The 18553-nt window shown below is 37.1% G+C and overlaps 1 protein-coding gene and 1 pseudogene across 9 annotated transcripts in view; both read left to right on the forward strand.

Moving 5' to 3' along the window:
* The window catches only part of CPQ (carboxypeptidase Q), a 558393-nt gene that overhangs the window by 195527 nt on the left and 344313 nt on the right, over nucleotides 1-18553 (forward strand). The window lies entirely within an intron of this gene.
* LOC131495176 (U2 spliceosomal RNA) lies at nucleotides 9675-9779 on the forward strand (annotated as a pseudogene).

The raw sequence follows: 18553 nt of genomic DNA on the forward strand, positions 1-18553 counted from the left end.
TTTCTGTATATCAATTTTACATCCTGCAACCTTACTGAATGCATTGATCAGCTCTAGTAGTTTTTTGGTGGGGTCTTTAGAGTTTTCTATATCTAGGATCATGTCATGTGCAAATAGTGCAAATTTCATTTCTTTTTTACTAGTTTGGTTACCTTTTATTTCTTTTTATTGTCTAATTGCTGTAGCTAAAACTTCCGGTACTATGTTTAAGAAGAACATAGTGAGAGTGGACATCCTTGTCTTGTTCCTGACCTCGGGAAAAGCTCTCAGTTTTTCACCATTGAGTATGATGTTGACTTTGTCAAATGCTTTTCTGCATGTGTTGAAATAATTATATGGTTTTAACCCTTTCTTTTGGTGTTGTGATGTATCGCATTGATTGATTTGCAAATATTGACCACACGCACCTTTGTATCCCAGGAATAAATCCCACTTGATCATGGCAAATGATTTTTTTCATGTATTGTTGGTTTCAATTTTCAAATATTTTATTGAGGATTTTCACATCTATATTTATCAGAGATATTGGCATGTAGTTCTTTTTCTGGTAGTGTCTTTATTTGGTTTTGGTATCAGGGTAATGCTGGCCTCATAGAATGAATTTGGAAGCTTTCCTTCCTCTTCTATTTTTTGGAATAATTTGAGAAGAATACATATTAACTGTTCTTTAAATTTTTGGTTGAATTCACCTGTGAAGTCTTCTGGTCCTGGACTTTCGTTTGCTGTGAGTTTTTGATTTCTGAGTCAATTTCATTGCTGGTAATTCGTCTGTTCAAATTTTCTATTTCTTCTTTTTTCTTTATTCTGAGAGAGACAGAGAGGGAGAGAGAGAGAATCCCAAGCAGGCACCCTGCTGTCAGCACAGAGCCTGCCACAGGGCTTAATCCCACAAATTGTGGGATTATGACCTCAGCCCAGATCAAGAGTTGGACGCTCAACTGACTGAGACACCCAGGTGCCCCTCTAGTTCCTCTTGATTCAATTTTTGGAGGCTATATGTTTCTAGGAATTTATTCATTTTTTCTAGATTGTCCAATTTGTTGACATAAAATTTTCATATTTTCTCATAATCCTTTATATTTCTGTGGTGTTGGTTGTTATTTATCTTCTTTATATATATATATATATATATATATATATATATATATATATATATAATAAAGAAAAAACTATATGTTTATATCTATATAAAATATAGATATATTTTAAGTTTATTTATTTATTTTGAAAGAGAGGTGAGAGGCAGAGACAGAGGTCAAAAGAGAATCTCAAGCAGGCTCCACACTGTCTGCCATGGAGCTTGATCGTATGACTGAGATCATTACCTGAGCCCAGATCAAGAGTTGGACATTCAACTGACTGAGCCACCCAGGTGCCCTCCTATTTCATTTAGGATTTTGTTTATTTGAGTCCTCTGTCTTTCTTTCTATTTTTTTTCCTGATGAGTCTGGCTAAAGGTCTATCTACTTTGTTGATCTTTTCAAAGAAAAGCTCCTGGTTTCTGGATCTGTTCTGTTGTTTGTTTTTAACTTCTATTTTTGCAGGACCTGCTTTTGCCACAGAACTTTGGCAAACAAAGAAACAGTTCTTACCCAGTGATCTCCTCAGGGCTAAATACATAGATAGCAGATACAAAAAGTTATCTACTGGTCTTTCCCAGGAGTAAGTCTATTTGAGTATTTGAAAAGCTACTGTCTGAGAGCCTAAATTCCGATCAACCTGCATATAGATGATAACTGAGAATCCTCCTTTTGGAATATTGACAAGTCTTAGCACATCCTCAACTACTGTGAACCACTCTTAATAAAGATAGCAGCGTGGACATTCACAAAGTTTTGAGAGACAACCAAAAGTTCAGCCCAGGCTAAATGATAAGATTCACCTCCTACATGAGACCACTCCCTCAAAACTGGGAGAGGTAGCTCTTTGATCTAAAGTGCAGAAACCTATGAAGAGTGGTAAGAAAAATGAAGAAACAGAATATATTCCAAACAAAAGAACAAGATAAAACAGACCTTAATGAAATGTTGATGTATGATTTACCTGATACTGAATTGAAAACAATGGTCATTAAGATGCTTATGTGAGGTCTGGAGAACAATGCATGAACAAAGTGAGAATTTCAACACAAAGATAGAGAATATAAGAAAATACCAAACAGAAGTCACAGATACAGAAGGTAGAATAACTGCACTGAAAATTTTAAAGAGAAGTTTAATATCAGATAGGTCAAGCAGAAAAAAGGGTCAGGGAACTTGAAGACATGGTAGTGGAATTCATTCAGTCAGAGATGCAAAAAAAAAAAAAAGTGAATGAAAAAGACTTAAGATGGCTTAAAGGACTTATAGGATACTATCAAGAGGACCAGTATTCTCATTATAGAGGTCCCAGATGCAGAAGAAAGAGAGAAAGGTGCATAAAGCTTATTCAAAGAAATAATGGCTGAAAATTCCCTAACCAGAGGAAGGAAATGGACATTTGGATCCAGGAAGCCCAGAGAGTTGCTCTGTAGAATAAGAATCCAAAGAGACCCACAATTGGATACATTATAATTAACATATCAAAAGTTAAAGTCAAGAAAAAAACAGCTTGTTATGTATAAGGCAACACCAATAAGACTATCAGCAGACTTTTCAGCAGAATCTTTGCAGGCAATAAGGGAATAATGTATAATTAGAATTTGTGAAGAGAGAAGAATTTAAATGTTCTCACCAAACCAACCAAAACCAAAACAAAAAAATGATGAGTATGTGAGGGAATGGATGTGTTAATTAACTAGATGAAGAGAATACTTTCACATTTGTCAATTATATCTCAAAGAAGCTGAAATAAAAAAACGTGTTATTTAAGGAATGGAATCATAGGGGCTGTTTGTTATCATAGTATAATTTCACCTATCTTGGCTGATGCACTGATCATATTTAAATGAATCTGGGGAATCTGGCTTAGACCTTGTAGTCATCAAGTGGACCCACACTCACCTTCATTTTCATGAATTATGTGCCAGATCATGATATGCACCCTCAGATTCTCAAACAATTGGGAATATTTCCCCCTACCCATCTATTCTCAAAGTGTGTCTTTAGCTGACTTCAGGCATATTTGATAACTCATATCACATACAAATATAAGCATTCATACTTCATTCTCACAATATTTATGATTGATTAGCCTTGTCCATATTTTTCTGTTGCTCTGACAAATATCAATAGCATCTTTAAGATAAAGGCTTTTTAAAGTCCAAACTTTATAGTTGTATAAAGAGAAGAAAATTCAAAAGAGAAAAAATACTGTCATTTCTCCTGCCATCTAAACTTATTTCTGTGATCCCATATTTCTTTCTTTTCTTTGTGCATATAACTTTATATTGCTTGTCATAGTTTACAAAGAATTTGTCATTTTCTCTATATTGTCAAAAATTTCATATTGTTTTATAGATTTCATAATTAACATTTTAATGGCTACAAATACTCCACTGAAATTGAAGAACATAATTTATTCCACAATTTCCTTATTGAGCTTTTAGGCTGCTCCTATTTTTAAAAAGAGTTACTATTAGAATAAATCATTTTAAACAAATATGCTAGACCACATACATCTAATCAACATTACTGTGTAAGTACCTTCTAAGTCTAAACACATATTCTAACACAGGTGTCATTGATGTAAACATCTCTGATACTTCTTTTTTGAGATTGTCTTTAAAGCCAATTGATAAAGCTACACATTTAACAGTCATTTCCCAGCCAACTAGTTTTCAACAAAGCAGGAAAAAGTATCCAGTGGAAAAAAGACAGTCTCTTCAGCAAACGGTGCTGGGAAAACTGGGCAGTGACATGAAGAAGAATGAAACTAGACCACTTTCTTACACCATACACAAAAATAAATTCAAAATGAATGAAAGACCTAAATATGAAACAGGAAACCATCAAAATCCTAGAGGAGAAAACAGGCAGTAACCTCTTTGACCTTGGCCACAGCAATTTCTTACTAGACATGTCTCCCAAGGCAAGGGAAATAAAAGCAAAAATGAACTCTTGGGACCTCGTCAAGAAAAAAAGCTTCTATACAGTGAAGGAAACAATCAACAAAACTAAAAAGCAACCAACGGAATGAGAGAAGATATTTGCAAATAACATATCTAATAACGGGTTATTATCCAAAGTCTATAAAGAGGTTATCAAACTCACCACCCCCCAAATAATAATAATCCAGTGAAGAAATGTGCAGAAGACATGAATAGATACTTTACTAAAGAAGACATCCAGATGGCTAACAGACACATGAAAAGATGGTAACATTACTCATCATCAGAGAAATAAAAATCAAAACCAAAATGAGATACCACCTCACACCTGTCAGAATGGCTAAAATTAACAACTCAGGAAACAACAGATGTTGGTGAGGATGCAAAGAAATGGGAACCCTTTTGCCCTACTGGTGGGAATGGAAACTGGTGCAACCACTCTGGAGAACAATATAGAGGTTCCTCAAAAAATTATAAATAGAATTACCCTATGACCCAGCAATTGCACAACTAGGTATTTACTCAGAGGATACTAGTGTGGTGTTTCAAAAGGGCACATGCACCCCAGTGTTCATAGTAGCGCTATCAACAATAGCCAAATTACGGAAAGAGCCCAAATGTGAATTGATAAAGAAGACGTGGTATTTATATACAATGGAATATTACTCGGTGATCAAAATGAATGAAATCTTGCCATTTGCAACAATATGTATGGAATTAGGGTGTATTATGCTAAGTGAAATAAGTAAGTCAGAGAGACAAATATCATACGATTTCACTCCTATGTGGAATCTAAGAAACAAAGCAGCCAGACATAGGAGAAAGGAAGGAAAACCAAGATAAAAACAGAGGGAGGCAAACCATAAGAGACTCTTAAGTACAGACAATAAACTGAGGGTTGCTGGAAGGGAGGTAGGGAGGTGGGTCAAGGGATGGGCTAAATGGGTGATGGGCGTAAGGAGGGCACTTGTTGGGATGAGCACTGGCTGTTGTATGTAAGTGATGAATCACTGGGTTCTACCCCTGAAACCAATACTACACTGTATGTTTACTTACATATTTATTTAACTTGAATTTAAATAAATAAATTTTTAAAAAGTTATTTTAGTCTTTTATATCTTGGTTTTGGATTCTACATCATTTGTTCTTTTGTTCATATTTTGGCTGTCTCCAAAAATCAATTCTAATTTTAAAGTACCTAATTTTACCTCCATTTTGACCATTTGGAAGGCTGCCAAAATGTTCTGAAGGCAATTTTAGAGGGAAAAGTTCCAAAAATATTTAGAGCAATGGGCAATTACTGCAATAACTGTGCAGCCTCCTGCAGTGATAGCTTTGGAGAGCTAACACTCCTTTTGTTATGTGGATTTGGGTAGGTCTGTTACTATATTCATTAAGTCCATAACTCTGTAGTCAACTCTTCATGAGAAGACTATCATCCCAAATAATCTCGCTTCCTTGAGAGCAGGGGTGATTCTTTCACAGAACCTGTATTCATGCCTTACAGATAGTACATACCTGTTATATATTTGTCATAGGTCTTTAGCAATGAATAATCTGTCTAGAATACACTTTTTCCATTGGCAAGCACCTACTTTTGAATAAACTCTTCTGGTGAAGGCTTGAACTCTCTAACACTGGGACCAACAACATCCGCATCACCTGGGAATTTGTTAGAAATGCATATTACTTGGCCCCACTCTGCAACTCCTGAATGAGAAATTCTGGATGTTAGATACAATGATCTGTGCTTTATCAAAACCTCCATGTGATTCTGATACATAATACATGATCAAGAAATAGTAAAGTTTGGAAAAAACTAGAAATAAAGTTCCTGGAGATAATAGTATGATGGGAGAAAGTTGATGTCAGAGGCCATAGGTTATAAAACTCAATGTGTTCGGAGTACATATTCTGGACTAAAAATTGTGCTATAACACTGGGTACGTAAAAGCAAAAGAAAAAGATAATGTCTTTGTTTTCATAGAGTTGGTGGTCTAGGATAGGTAAAGGATGAGTAATAGATTAAAATATATAAATAGATACAATGCTCTGTAATACTTCAGTATAGAAGCATATGTAAATATGGGTGGTGATGATCATAAGTACCATTTATAAGCCACAAGTTATCTGTCAGGCACAGTGCAGTGCTTTCCATCACAATATATCATTTTTTCAGTCTGGCCCTTAGAAGGAATATAAAGATTAAGAGGTTCTATGTGGCTTGAATAGGTTCCCTTGAATCTGGAAAGAAAATCTTAGTCTCAACATTCACTCTTCCTTGCCCAGAGCACTTGAGCCATTCATGAACCCTGCGTTTGTCAGTTCCCTTCAGAAATGGGTATATGGGCACCTATCTCAGAATTGATTTGCAGATTAAATAAGGTAATGTGTGAAGTTGCTTAGCTCAGTATGTCCTAAATATTCAATAGATAGTAATGTCTTTATTTCTGCTGACAGTAATCATCAACATTACCACTACCAATATCATCAAAATTGTTATTATTTTTATTAGAGTGGTAAGTGACAACATAATATAGATTCTATATGAGTTAAGAAGACAGACTGCCAGAGTTCAATTCTGGCTTTGTCAGCCTCTAGCCATGAGACCATGGCTTATCCTCTCTGTACTTCAATTTCCTTAACTCTAAGGTGGGGGCCTTGAGTGCTTACTTCATAGGGTTGTAGTGACTGGTAAATGAATTAATGCATGTCAAACACCCGGAACATGACCAGCCCTGTAGTGTATGCTCAGTAAGTGCTGGCTGGTATTATCATTAATTTGGAGCGGGGGGCGGGGGGAGGGGGAATGTGCCATGGACTTCTCTGTCAGAGAGTTTAACTTCTCTCTATGGTATGTTGTGATTTTGATGGAAAGGTTTATGTTTTAGGGGCCCTTGGAATAAAAATATCACTATTCCTTAATTCTGTAGGCATTAAGGTTCCACTACTTAAGTAAAAGCCTTTTTGTGGTGCCTAAAAATAAGGGGGGGGGGGGAATAATACCAAAATAAAGCTTAAAAAAGGCCAAGGGGAAGAAAATTTTAAATCAAAGGGCAGGACATCCATTTTTACTTTATGGAAATGTATTATTTAAGCAAATTTACTGATAATGATGCACAGATGCTGTTTGTAGACACGATTTTCTTCCTTTGAAGTAACTGAGTGCTGATTTCCTATCTGTGCCAGCAGTGTTTTCTGAATTAATTCTGTGCCCCTCTATATCATTGTGGGAAAGAGAGCTTATACAACTTTTCTGAAGATTAGAAGACTAAAAGGTACCTATTGCCTCAGAGGCTGAGAAGATGTACGCAAATGTGAATAAACAGTTAAAACACTACCAGGTGCACAGGAAGAGTCCTTGAACACAAACACGATTGACATCAAGAAAATATTAGCTTTGTAATTCTGCCTGGATGGCACATTGATGGACCAGCACTGCAGAAGGATTCAGCTGCAAGCATTTCATGTAATTGATGGTGGAAGAAAAGAAAATTTCAACAGATATTTTGCTGTTAATTTGCCACAGGTGCTCAAATGCCTGTGACCTAGTATGTCAAGGATTCAAAATGCTACTGTGATAGCTTCAGGCTTTGCTTCCAGGTTATTTTACAGACTGTGGCATACATTTTTAAGAATTTAATTCTGTTTATTGGTAATGTTGCAGTTCACGATTACAATCTAACAGGATGAGTGTAGTTTCTCAGTCAAGTGGATATTAACTTAATTTATATCACTCAGATTCATGTTCAGTTTTTTTATCATGTGCATTCTGTCTTCAGTTCTTTTATTTTAACTTAACATTATTTCATCTACATGTTTCCAGATACTGATTTTGGCCATTTACTTTCCATACCAGTCTTTCATATTCTTGCTACCTCTAATGGATTGTTTCTAGATTTTCACATTTATACACAGAGATGCAGGGAACATCTTAATATAATTTTTTTTTCTTATTTTATAATACTGCCAATGAGTTTGTTCTCCAAAGCAGAAGAAACAAAGTAAGAATTTTTATAGTTCTTGCTACATATTGGGAGAGCACATTCTAGAAATATTAAACTAACAGTACCATCAGCATGGAATATGGTATTTATCTTTTGTGACTGCCTTATTTCACTTAGCATAATGCCCTCAATGTTTCATGTTGTAGCATATGTCAGAATTTCCTTCCTTTTTTTTTTTTAATTTTTTTCTAACATTTATTTATCTTTGAGACAGAGACAGAGCATGAACAGGGGAGGGGCAGAGAGAGAGGGAGACACAGAATCTGAAACAGGCTCCAGGCTCTGAGCTGTCAGCACAGAGCCCAATGCGGGGCTCGAACCCACGGACCGTGAGATCATGACCTGAGCCGAAGTTGGACGCTTAACCAACCAAGCCACCCAGGCGCCCCGAGAATTTCCTTCCTTTTTTAAGGCTGAATAATATTCCATTGCATGTATATACCACATTTTTTTATCCATTTGTCTATTGATGAACACTGGGGTAACTTCCACATTTCAGCTATTGTGAATAATGCTGTTATGAACATGGGTGTACAAATACATCCTTGAGACCATGCTTTTAATTATTTTGGGTATAAGTCCAGAAGTGGAATTGCCAGATCATATGGTTATTCTTTATTTTTTAAGGAACCACCATACTATTTTCCTAAGTGTGTGCATTTTACATTCTCCATTATAGCACACTAGGGCTCTAATTTTTCTACCTTCTCACCAACACTTGTTATTTTCTGTTTTCCTAATAGGTGTGAGGTGGTATCTCATTAGTTATGATTTGCATTTCCTTACTGATTAGTGATGTTGAGCATCTTCTCATGGGCTTATTGACCACTTGTATATTTTCTTTGTTGAAATATCTATTGAAGTCTTTTCCACTGTTGAATTGGGTTGTCTGGTTTCTGTCATTCAGTTTTGGGAGTTCTGTATTTATTCTCAATGTTAATTCCTTATCAGGGCTATGATTTGCAAGCATTTTCTCCCATTGTGTATATTGCCTTTTTACCTGTTGATATTGCCTTTTGATGCACAAAATTTTCTAATATTCATGAAATCTAATTTGTCTATTTTGTTGCCTTTACCTTTGATGTCATTTCCAAGAAATCAACGCCAAATCTAATGTCATGAAGCTTTTGCCCTATATTTTTCTTCTAGGAGTTTTATAGTTCTAGATCTTTTATTTAAATCTTTGATCCATTTTGAGTTAATTTTTCTGTATGATGTTAAATAAGAGTCCTACTTCATTCTTTTGCATGTGGATATCCAGTTTTCCCAGCACCATTTGTTGAAAAGTCTGCCCCATTGAAAGGTCTTTGCACCTGTCAAAACCCCATATATTTGAGGGTTTGTTTCTGGGCTCTCTATTCTATACCATTGGTCTATATGTCTGTGTTTATGCAAGTATAACACTATTTTGCTTGTGGTAGCTTTGTAGTAAGTTTTGGAATTAGGAAGTGTGAGTCTTCCAGATTTGTTCTTCTCTTTCAAGATTACTTTGGCTATTAAGGATCTATTGAGGTGCCATATAGATTTCAGGATGGGTTTTTCTATTTCTGCAAAGCACATATTTGGTATTTTGATAAGGATTGCATTGAAGCTGTTGAGTGCTTTGGGGAGTATTGACATCTTAACAGTATAAGTCTTCTATCGCTTCTCGGCCTTTTGGCTAAGATCAAGTGTAGTAACAATATAAGTCTTCTAATCCATGAACATGTGTTTGTTTTTGTTTATTTGTATTTTCTTTAATTGCTTTCAGCAGTGTTTTGTAGTTTTCATTGTATAAGTCATTCACCTTCTTGGTTAAGTTAATTCCTAAGTATTTTAGTCTTTTGATATTATTGTAAATGGAATTGTTTTTGTAATTTCCTTTTCAGACTGTTTGTTGTTCATGTATAGAAATGCATCTGATTTTTATGTGTTGGCTTTGTATCTTGTTACTTTGGTGAAATCACTTATTAGTCCTAACAGGTTTTTGTGTGGAATCTTTACTGTTTTCTACATATAGATCACATCATCTGTGAACACATGTAATTTTATTTTTCCTTTTCTAATTTAGATGCCTTCTTTTTCTTGCATGATTTCTCTGACAAGAACTTTCAGTACTGTGTTGAATAGAAGTTGCAAAAGTTAGCATCCTTGCCTTGTTCCTGATTTTAGAGGAAAATCTTTCAGTTTTTCACCATTGAGTATAAAGTCCATCATGTCCAGGGCTTTTCCTTTTTTTTTTTTTTTTTTTTTTTTTTTTTTTTTATTTTTTTTATTTTTTTTATTTTTTAATATATGAAATTTACTGTCAAATTGGTTTCCATACAACACCCAGTGCTCATCCCAAAAGGTGCCCTCCTCAATACCCATCACCCACCCTGCCCTCCCTCCCACCCCCCATCAACCCTCAGTTTGTTCTCAGTTTTTAACAGTCTCTTATGCTTTGGCTCTCTCCCACTCTAACCTCTTTTTTTTTTTTTTTCCCTTCCCCTCCCCCATGTGTTTCTGTTACGTTTCTCAGGATCCACATAAGAGTGAAACCATATGGTATCTGTCTTTCTCTCTATGGCTTATTTCACTTAGCATCACACTCTCCAGTTCCATCCACGTTGCTACAAAAGGCCATATTTCATTCTTTCTCATTGCCACGTAGTATTCCATTGTGTATATAAACCACAATTTCTTTATCCATTCATCAGTTGATGGACATTTAGGCTCTTTCCATAATTTGGCGATTGTTGAGAGTGCTGCTATAAACATTGGGGTACAAGTGCCCCTATGCATCAGTACTCCTGTATCCCTTGGATAAATTCCTAGCAGTGCTATTGCTGGGTCATAGGGTAGGTCTATTTTTAATTTTTTGAGGAACCTCCACACTGCTTTCCAGAGCGGCTGCACCAATTTGCATTCCCACCAACAGTGCAAGAGGGTTCCCGTCTCTCCACATCCTCTCCAGCATCTATAGTCTCCTGATTTCTTCATTTTGGCCACTCTGACTGGCGTGAGGTGGTATCTGAGTGTGGTTTTGATTTGTATTTCCCTGATGAGGAGCGACGTTGAACATCTTTTCATGTGCCTGTTGGCCATCTGGATGTCTTCTTTAGAGAAGTGTCTATTCATGTTTTCTGCCCATTTCTTCACTGGGTTATTTGTTTTTCGGGTGTGGAGTTTGATGAGCTCTTTATAGATTTTGGATACTAGCCCTTTGTCCGATGTGTCATTTGCAAATATCTTTTCCCATTCCGTTGGTTGCCTTTTAGTTTTGTTGGTTGTTTCCTTTGCTGTGCAGAAGCTTTTTATCTTCATAAGGTCCCAGTAATTCACTTTTGCTTTTAGTTCCCTTGCCTTTGGGGATGTGCCGAGTAAGAGATTGCTACGGCTGAGGTCAGAGAGGTCTTTTCCTGCTTTCTCCTCTAAGGTTTTGATGGTTTCCTGTCTCACATTCAGGTCCTTTATCCATTTTGAGTTTATTTTTGTGAATGGTGTGAGAAAGTGGTCTAGTTTCAACCTTCTGCATGTTGCTGTCCAGTTCTCCCAGCACCATTTGTTAAAGAGACTGTCTTTTTTCCATTGGATGTTCTTTCCTGCTTTGTCAAAAATGAGTTGGCCATACGTTTGTGGGTCTAGTTCTGGGGTTTCTATTCGATTCCATTGGTCTATGTGTCTGTTTTTATGCCAATACCATGCTGTCTTGATGATGACAGCTTTGTAGTAGAGGCTAAAGTCTGGGATTGTGATGCCTCCTGCTTTGGTCTTCTTCTTCAAAATTACTTTGGCTATTCGGGGCCTTTTGTGGTTCCATATGAATTTTAGGATTGCTTGTTCTAGTTTCGAGAAGAATGCTGGTGCAATTTTGATTGGGATTGCATTGAATGTGTAGATAGCTTTGGGTAGTATTGACATTTTGACAATATTTATTCTTCCAATCCATGAGCAGGGAATGTCTTTCCATTTCTTTATATCTTCTTCAATTACCTGCATAAGCTTTCTATAGTTTTCAGCATACAGATCTTTTACATCTTTGGTTAGATTTATTCCTAGGTATTTTATGCTTCTTGGTGCAATTGTGAATGGGATCAGTTTCTTTATTTGTCTTTCTGTTGCTTCATTGTTAGTGTATAAGAATGCAACTGATTTCTGTACATTGATTTTGTATCCGGCAACTTTGCTGAATTCATGTATCAGTTCTAGCAGACTTTTGGTGGAGTCTATCGGATTTTCCATGTATAATATCATGTCATCTGCAAAAAGCGAAAGCTTGACTTCATCTTTGCCAATTTGGATGCCTTTGATTTCCTTTTGTTGTCTGATTGCTGATGCTAGAACTTCCAGCACTATATTAAACAGCAGCGGTGAGAGTGGGCATCCCTGTCGTGTTCCTGATCTCAGGGAAAAAGCTCTCAGTTTTTCCCCATTGAGGATGATGTTAGCTGTGGGCTTTTCATAAATGGCTTTTATGATCTTTAAGTATGTTCCTTCTATCCCGACTTTCTCAAGGGTTTTTATTAAGAAAGGGTGCTGGATTTTGTCAAAGGCCTTTTCTGCATCGATTGACAGGATCATATGGTTCTTCTCTTTTTTTTTGTTAATGTGATGTATCACGTTGATCGATTTGCGAATGTTGAACCAGCCCTGCATCCCAGGAATGAATCCCACTTGATCATGGTGAATAATTCTTTTTATATGCTGTTGAATTCGATTTGCTAGTATCTTATTGAGAATTTTTGCATCCATATTCATCAGGGATATTGGCCTGTAGTTCTCTTTTTTTACTGGGTCTCTGTCTGGTTTAGGAATCAAAGTAATACTGGCTTCATAGAATGAGTCTGGAAGTTTTCCTTCCCTTTCTATTTCTTGGAATAGCTTGAGAAGGATAGGTATTATCTCTGCTTTAAACGTCTGGTAGAACTCCCCTGGGAAGCCATCTGGTCCTGGACTCTTATTTGTTGGGAGATTTTTGATAACCGATTCAATTTCTTCGCTGGTTATGGGTCTGTTCAAGCTTTCTATTTCCTCCTGATTGAGTTTTGGAAGAGTGTGGGTGTTTAGGAATTTGTCCATTTCTTCCAGGTTGTCCAATTTGTTGGCATATAATTTTTCATAGTATTCCCTGATAATTGTTTGTATCTCTGAGGGATTGGTTGTAATAATTCCATTTTCATTCATGATCTTATCTATTTGGGTCATCTCCCTTTTCTTTTTGAGAAGCCTGGCTAGAGGTTTGTCAATTTTGTTTATTTTTTCAAAAAACCAACTCTTGGTTTCGTTGATCTGCTCTACAGTTTTTTTAGATTCTATATTGTTTATTTCTGCTCTGATCTTTATGATTTCTCTTCTTCTGCTGGGTTTAGGCTGCCTTTGCTGTTCTGCCTCTATTTCCTTTAGGTGTGCTGTTAGATTTTGTATTTGGGATTTTTCTTGTTTCTTGAGATAGGCCTGGATTGCAATGTATTTTCCTCTCAGGACTGCCTTCGCTGCGTCCCAAAGCGTTTGGATTGTTGTATTTTCATTTTCGTTTGTTTCCATATATTTTTTAATTTCTTCTCTAATTGCCTGGTTGACCCACTCATTCGTTAGTAGGGTGTTCTTTAACCTCCATGCTTTTGGAGGTTTTCCAGACTTTTTCCTGTGGTTGATTTCAAGCTTCATAGCATTGTGGTCTGAAAGTATGCATGGTATAATTTCAATTCTTGTAAACTTATGAAGGGCTGTTTTGTGACCCAGTATATGATCTATCTTGGAGAATGTTCCATGTGCACTCGAGAAGAAAGTATATTCTGTTGCTTTGGGATGCAGAGTTCTAAATATATCTGTCAAGTCCATCTGATCCAATGTATCATTCAGGGCCCTTGTTTCTTTATTGACTGTGTGTCTAGATGATCTATCCATTTCTGTAAGTGGTGTGTTAAAGTCCCCTGCAATGACCACATTCTTATCAATAAGGTTGCTTATGTTTATGAGTAACTGTTTTATATATCTGGGGGCTTCGGTATTTGGCGCATAGACGTTTATAATTGTTAGCTCTTCCTGATGGATAGACCCTGTAATTATTATATAATGCCCTTCTTCATCTCTTGTTACAGCCTTTAATTTAAAGTCTAGTTTGTCTGATATAAGTATGGCTACTCCAGCTTTCTTTTGGCTTCCAGTAGCATGATAAATAGTTCTCCATCCCCTCACTCTCAATCTAAAGGTGTCCTCAGATCTCAAATGAGTCTCTTGTAGACAGCAAATAGATGGGTCTTGTTTTTTTATCCATTCTGATACCCTATGTCTTTTGGTTGGCGCATTTAATCCATTTACATTCAGTGTTATTATAGAAAGATACGGGTTTAGAGTCATTGTGATGTCTGTATGTTTTATGCTTGTAGTGATGTCTCTGGTACTTTGTCTCACAGGATCCCCCTTAGGATCTCTTGTAGGGCTGGTTTCGTAGTGACAAATTCCTTCAGTTTTTGTTTGTTTGGGAAGACCTTTATCTCTCCTTCTATTCTAAATGACAGACTTGCTGGATAAAGGATTCTCGGCTGCATATTTTTTCTGTTTAGCACACTGAAGATATCGTGCCAAGCCTTTCTGGCCTGCCAAGTTTCAAAGGAGAGATCAGTCACGAGTCTTATAGGTCTCCCTTTATATGTGAGGGCATGTTTATCCCTTGCTGCTTTCAGAATTTTCTCTTTATCCTTGTATTTTGCCAGTTTCACTATGATATGTCGTGCAGAAGATCGATTCAAGTTACGTCTGAAGGGAGTTCTCTGTGCCTCTTGGATTTCAATGCCTTTTTCCTTCCCCAGTTCAGGGAAGTTCTCAGCTATAATTTCTTCAAGTACCCCTTCAGCACCTTTCCCTCTCTCTTCCTCCTCTGGAATACCAATTATGCGTATATTATTTCTTTTTAGTGTATCACTTAGTTCTCTAATTTTCCCCTCATACTCCTGGATTTTTTTATCTCTCTTTCTTTCAGCTTCCTCTTTCTCCATAACTTTATCTTCTAGTTCACCTATTCTCTCCTCTGCCTCTTCAATCCGAGCCGTCGTGGTTTCCATTTTGTTTTGCATTTCGTTTAAAGCGTTTTTCAGCTCCTCGTGACTGTTCCTTAGTCCCTTGATCTCTGTGGCAAGAGATTCTCTGCTGTCCTGTATACTGTTTTCAAGCCCAGCGATTAATTTTATGACTATTATTCTAAATTCACTTTCTGTTATATTATTTAAATCCTTTTTGATCAGTTCATTAGCTGTTGTTATTTCCTGGAGATTCTTCTGAGGGGAATTCTTCCGTTTGGTCATTTTGGACAGTCCCTGGAGTGGTGAGGACCCGCAGGGCACTTCCCCCGTGCTGTGGTGTATAACTGGAGTTGGTGGGCGGGGCCGCAGTCCGACCTGATGTCTGCCCCCAGCCCACCGCTGGGGCCACAGTCAGACTGGTGTGTGCCTTCTCTTCCCCTCTCCTAGGGGCGGGATTCACTGTGGGGTGGTGTGGCCCGTCTGGTCTACTTGCACACTGCCAGGCTTGTGGTGCTGGGGAGCTGGCGTATTAGCTGGGGTGGGTAGGCAAGGTGCACGGGGGCGGGAGGGGCAGGCTTAGCTCGCTTCTCCTTAGGTGATCCACTTCAGGAGGGGCCCTGTGGCAGCGGGAGGGAGTCAGATCCGCTGCCGGAGGTTTGGCTCCGCAGAAGCACAGAGTTGGGTGTTTGCGCGGAGCGAGCAAGTTCCCTGGCAGGAACTGGTTCTCTTTGGGATTTTGGCTGGGGGATGGGCGGGGGAGATGGCGCTGGCGAGCGCCTTTGTTCCCCGACAAGCTGAGCTCTGACCAGGGCTTTTCCTTGTTAGGAGATTTTTAATTACTGATTCAGTTTCCTTACTAGTTAAAGATGTATTCAGATTTTCTATTTTTTTATGATTTAGAGTTGATAGGTTTCATGTTCCTAGAAATTTGGCCATTTCATTTAGGTTTTCCAGTTTGTTAGCATATAATTTTTCATATACTCTCTTATATCCTTTATTTCTGTGGAATCAGTAAGGAATGTCCCCAGTTTTATTGCTGACTTGAGTAATGTGACTGTTCTCTCTCTATTTTTTAGTCCATCTAGCTAAAGGTTTTTCAATTTTGTCGATCTTTTCCAAGGACCAACTTTTGGCTTCATTGATTTTCTCTGTTGCTTTTCTATTCTCTGTTTCATTTATCTCTGCTCTAATCTTTGTTTCCTTTCTTTCACTAGCTTTGAGTTTAGTTTGTTCTTCTTTTTCTATTTCTAGTTACTTAAGTTGTAAAGTTTGATTGATTTGAGATCTTTCCTGTTTTTTAATGTAAGCATTTATTGCTATAAACTTCTCTTAGCAGTGCTTTGCTGCATTCTGTATGTTTTGGTATGTTGTGGTTTTGTTTTCATTCATTTCTAAATATTTTATAATTTCCCTCATGATTTCTTCTTTGATCCATTGGCTGGTTAGGAGTGCGCAGTTTAATTTCCACAAATTTGTGACTTTTCATTTACCTTCTTTCTCTAACTTCATTCTGTTGTGACCAGGGAAGATACTTTGCATGAAACATATCTTTTTATTGATCTATTTTATTATTATTTTAAAGTTTATTTATTTATTTTGAGACAGACAGAGAGAGCACAAGCAGAGGAGGGGCAGAGAGGGGGGCTGGACACAGGATCCAAAGCGGGGTCTGTGCTGACAGCAGAGCGCCTGATGCGGGGCTGGAACTCAGCTGAAACCAAGAGTCAGACACTTAACTGCGCCACCCAGGTGCCCCAATACATATCTTTTTAAATCTGTAGAGACACAGTTTGTGGCCTAAGGTGGTCTATCCTGGAAACTATTCCATGTCCTTGAGAAGACTGTGTATGCTGTTGTTGGATAGAGTGGTCCGTGAGATCTAGTGGGTTTATTGTGTTAAGTCCTCTGTTTCCTTACTTATCTTCTGTCTGGCTGTTCTGTGAAAAGGAGGTATATACGAAATGACTTCTAAAGGCTGAAGGAGACATAAAAGTGAAGAAAAAAATAAAGAAGTCCAGCTTGATTAGAAATGGTTTATTAAGGGGACTCGTGGACAGAAGTGTGTTTTAGGTGGGTACAAGGCGAGCAGATCTCTGTAACTCCATCTCCCTTAGGACCTGCTTTTATAGCCCTAGAGTCTGAGAGTACATGCTGAGGGACTATCCAAGAGAAGAATGTTTAAGAACAGGTATGTGCCACAGGTTTCTCTATCCACTATTGAGAATTGAATATTGAAGTGTCAAATTGTTGTTCTAGAACAATCTATTTCTACATTCAATTCTGTCAGTTTTGGTTCATATATATTGATGGTCTATCATTAGGTACATAAATGTTTATAATTGTGAATATCTTCTTGCTGTATTGACACTTTTATTAATATATATAATGTTCTTCTTTGTCTCTTATAAACTTTTTGATTTAAAGTCCATTTTGTCTGGTATCAGTATAGCCACCCCTATTGTTTTTTAGTTAATATTTGCATGGAATATCTTTTTTCATCCTTTCATTTTCAAAATATTTCTGCCTTTAGCTGTAAAGTGAGTCTCTTTTAGATTGCATATAGTTGGATCATTAAAAAATCCATTTGCCAATCTCTGTCTTTTGATTAGAGATTTTAATCTATTTACATTTAAAGTAATTATTGCTAAGCAGGGTCTTATTTCTTTCATTTTGCTATTTGCTCCCTTTATGCCTTTCAGCTCTTTTTTTGTCCCTCATTTGCTGCATTACTGTCTTTTTTTTGTGTTTAGCTGATTTTTTGTAGTGGAATATTTACATTTCTTTTTCATTTGCTTTTGTTTATATTCTAGAGCTATTTCTTTGTGGTTACCATGGGGATTACATTGAATATCCTAAAGTTATAGTACTCTAATTTGAATTTATGCCAGCTTAACTTCAATAACATCTAAAAACTCTGCTCCTTTTCAGCTCTACCCCCATGCTTTTTGGTCATTGATATCACAGAATTACATCTTAATATGTTATGTGTCCCAAAACATAAACTAATGATTATTTTCTTTTTAAATTTTTTTTTTTTCCAACGTTTTTTATTTATTTTTGGGACAGAGAGAGACAGAGCATGAACGGGGGAGGGTCAGAGAGAGGGAGACACAGAATCGGAAACAGGCTCCAGGCTCCGAGCTATCAGCCCAGAGCCTGACGCGGGGCTCGAACTCACGGACCGCGAGATCGTGACCTGGCTGAAGTCGGACGCTTAACCGACTGCGCCACCCAGGTGCCCCTAAACTAATGATTATTTTAAGTGTATTGGTCTCTTAAATCATTTAGGAAACACAAAAATGAAGCTACAAACCGTTGTTACAATTAAAAATAGCTTTTATAATTGCCCATTTATTTCTCTTTATTGAGATCTTTATTTCTTTATATGGCTTCAAGTTACTGTCCAGTGTCCTTTCATCCTCTAGGACTCCCTTGAGCATTTTTACAGGGCAGGTTTACTTCACTATCTTCCCAGAATCCTTTATAATGGCTTCTTCCAGTAACTTTAATTTTGGATTTATTTATTTGATTTGAAG

The sequence above is a fragment of the Neofelis nebulosa genome, chromosome 14, assembly GCF_028018385.1.
Source record: "Neofelis nebulosa isolate mNeoNeb1 chromosome 14, mNeoNeb1.pri, whole genome shotgun sequence".
NCBI lineage: Eukaryota > Metazoa > Chordata > Mammalia > Carnivora > Felidae > Neofelis > Neofelis nebulosa.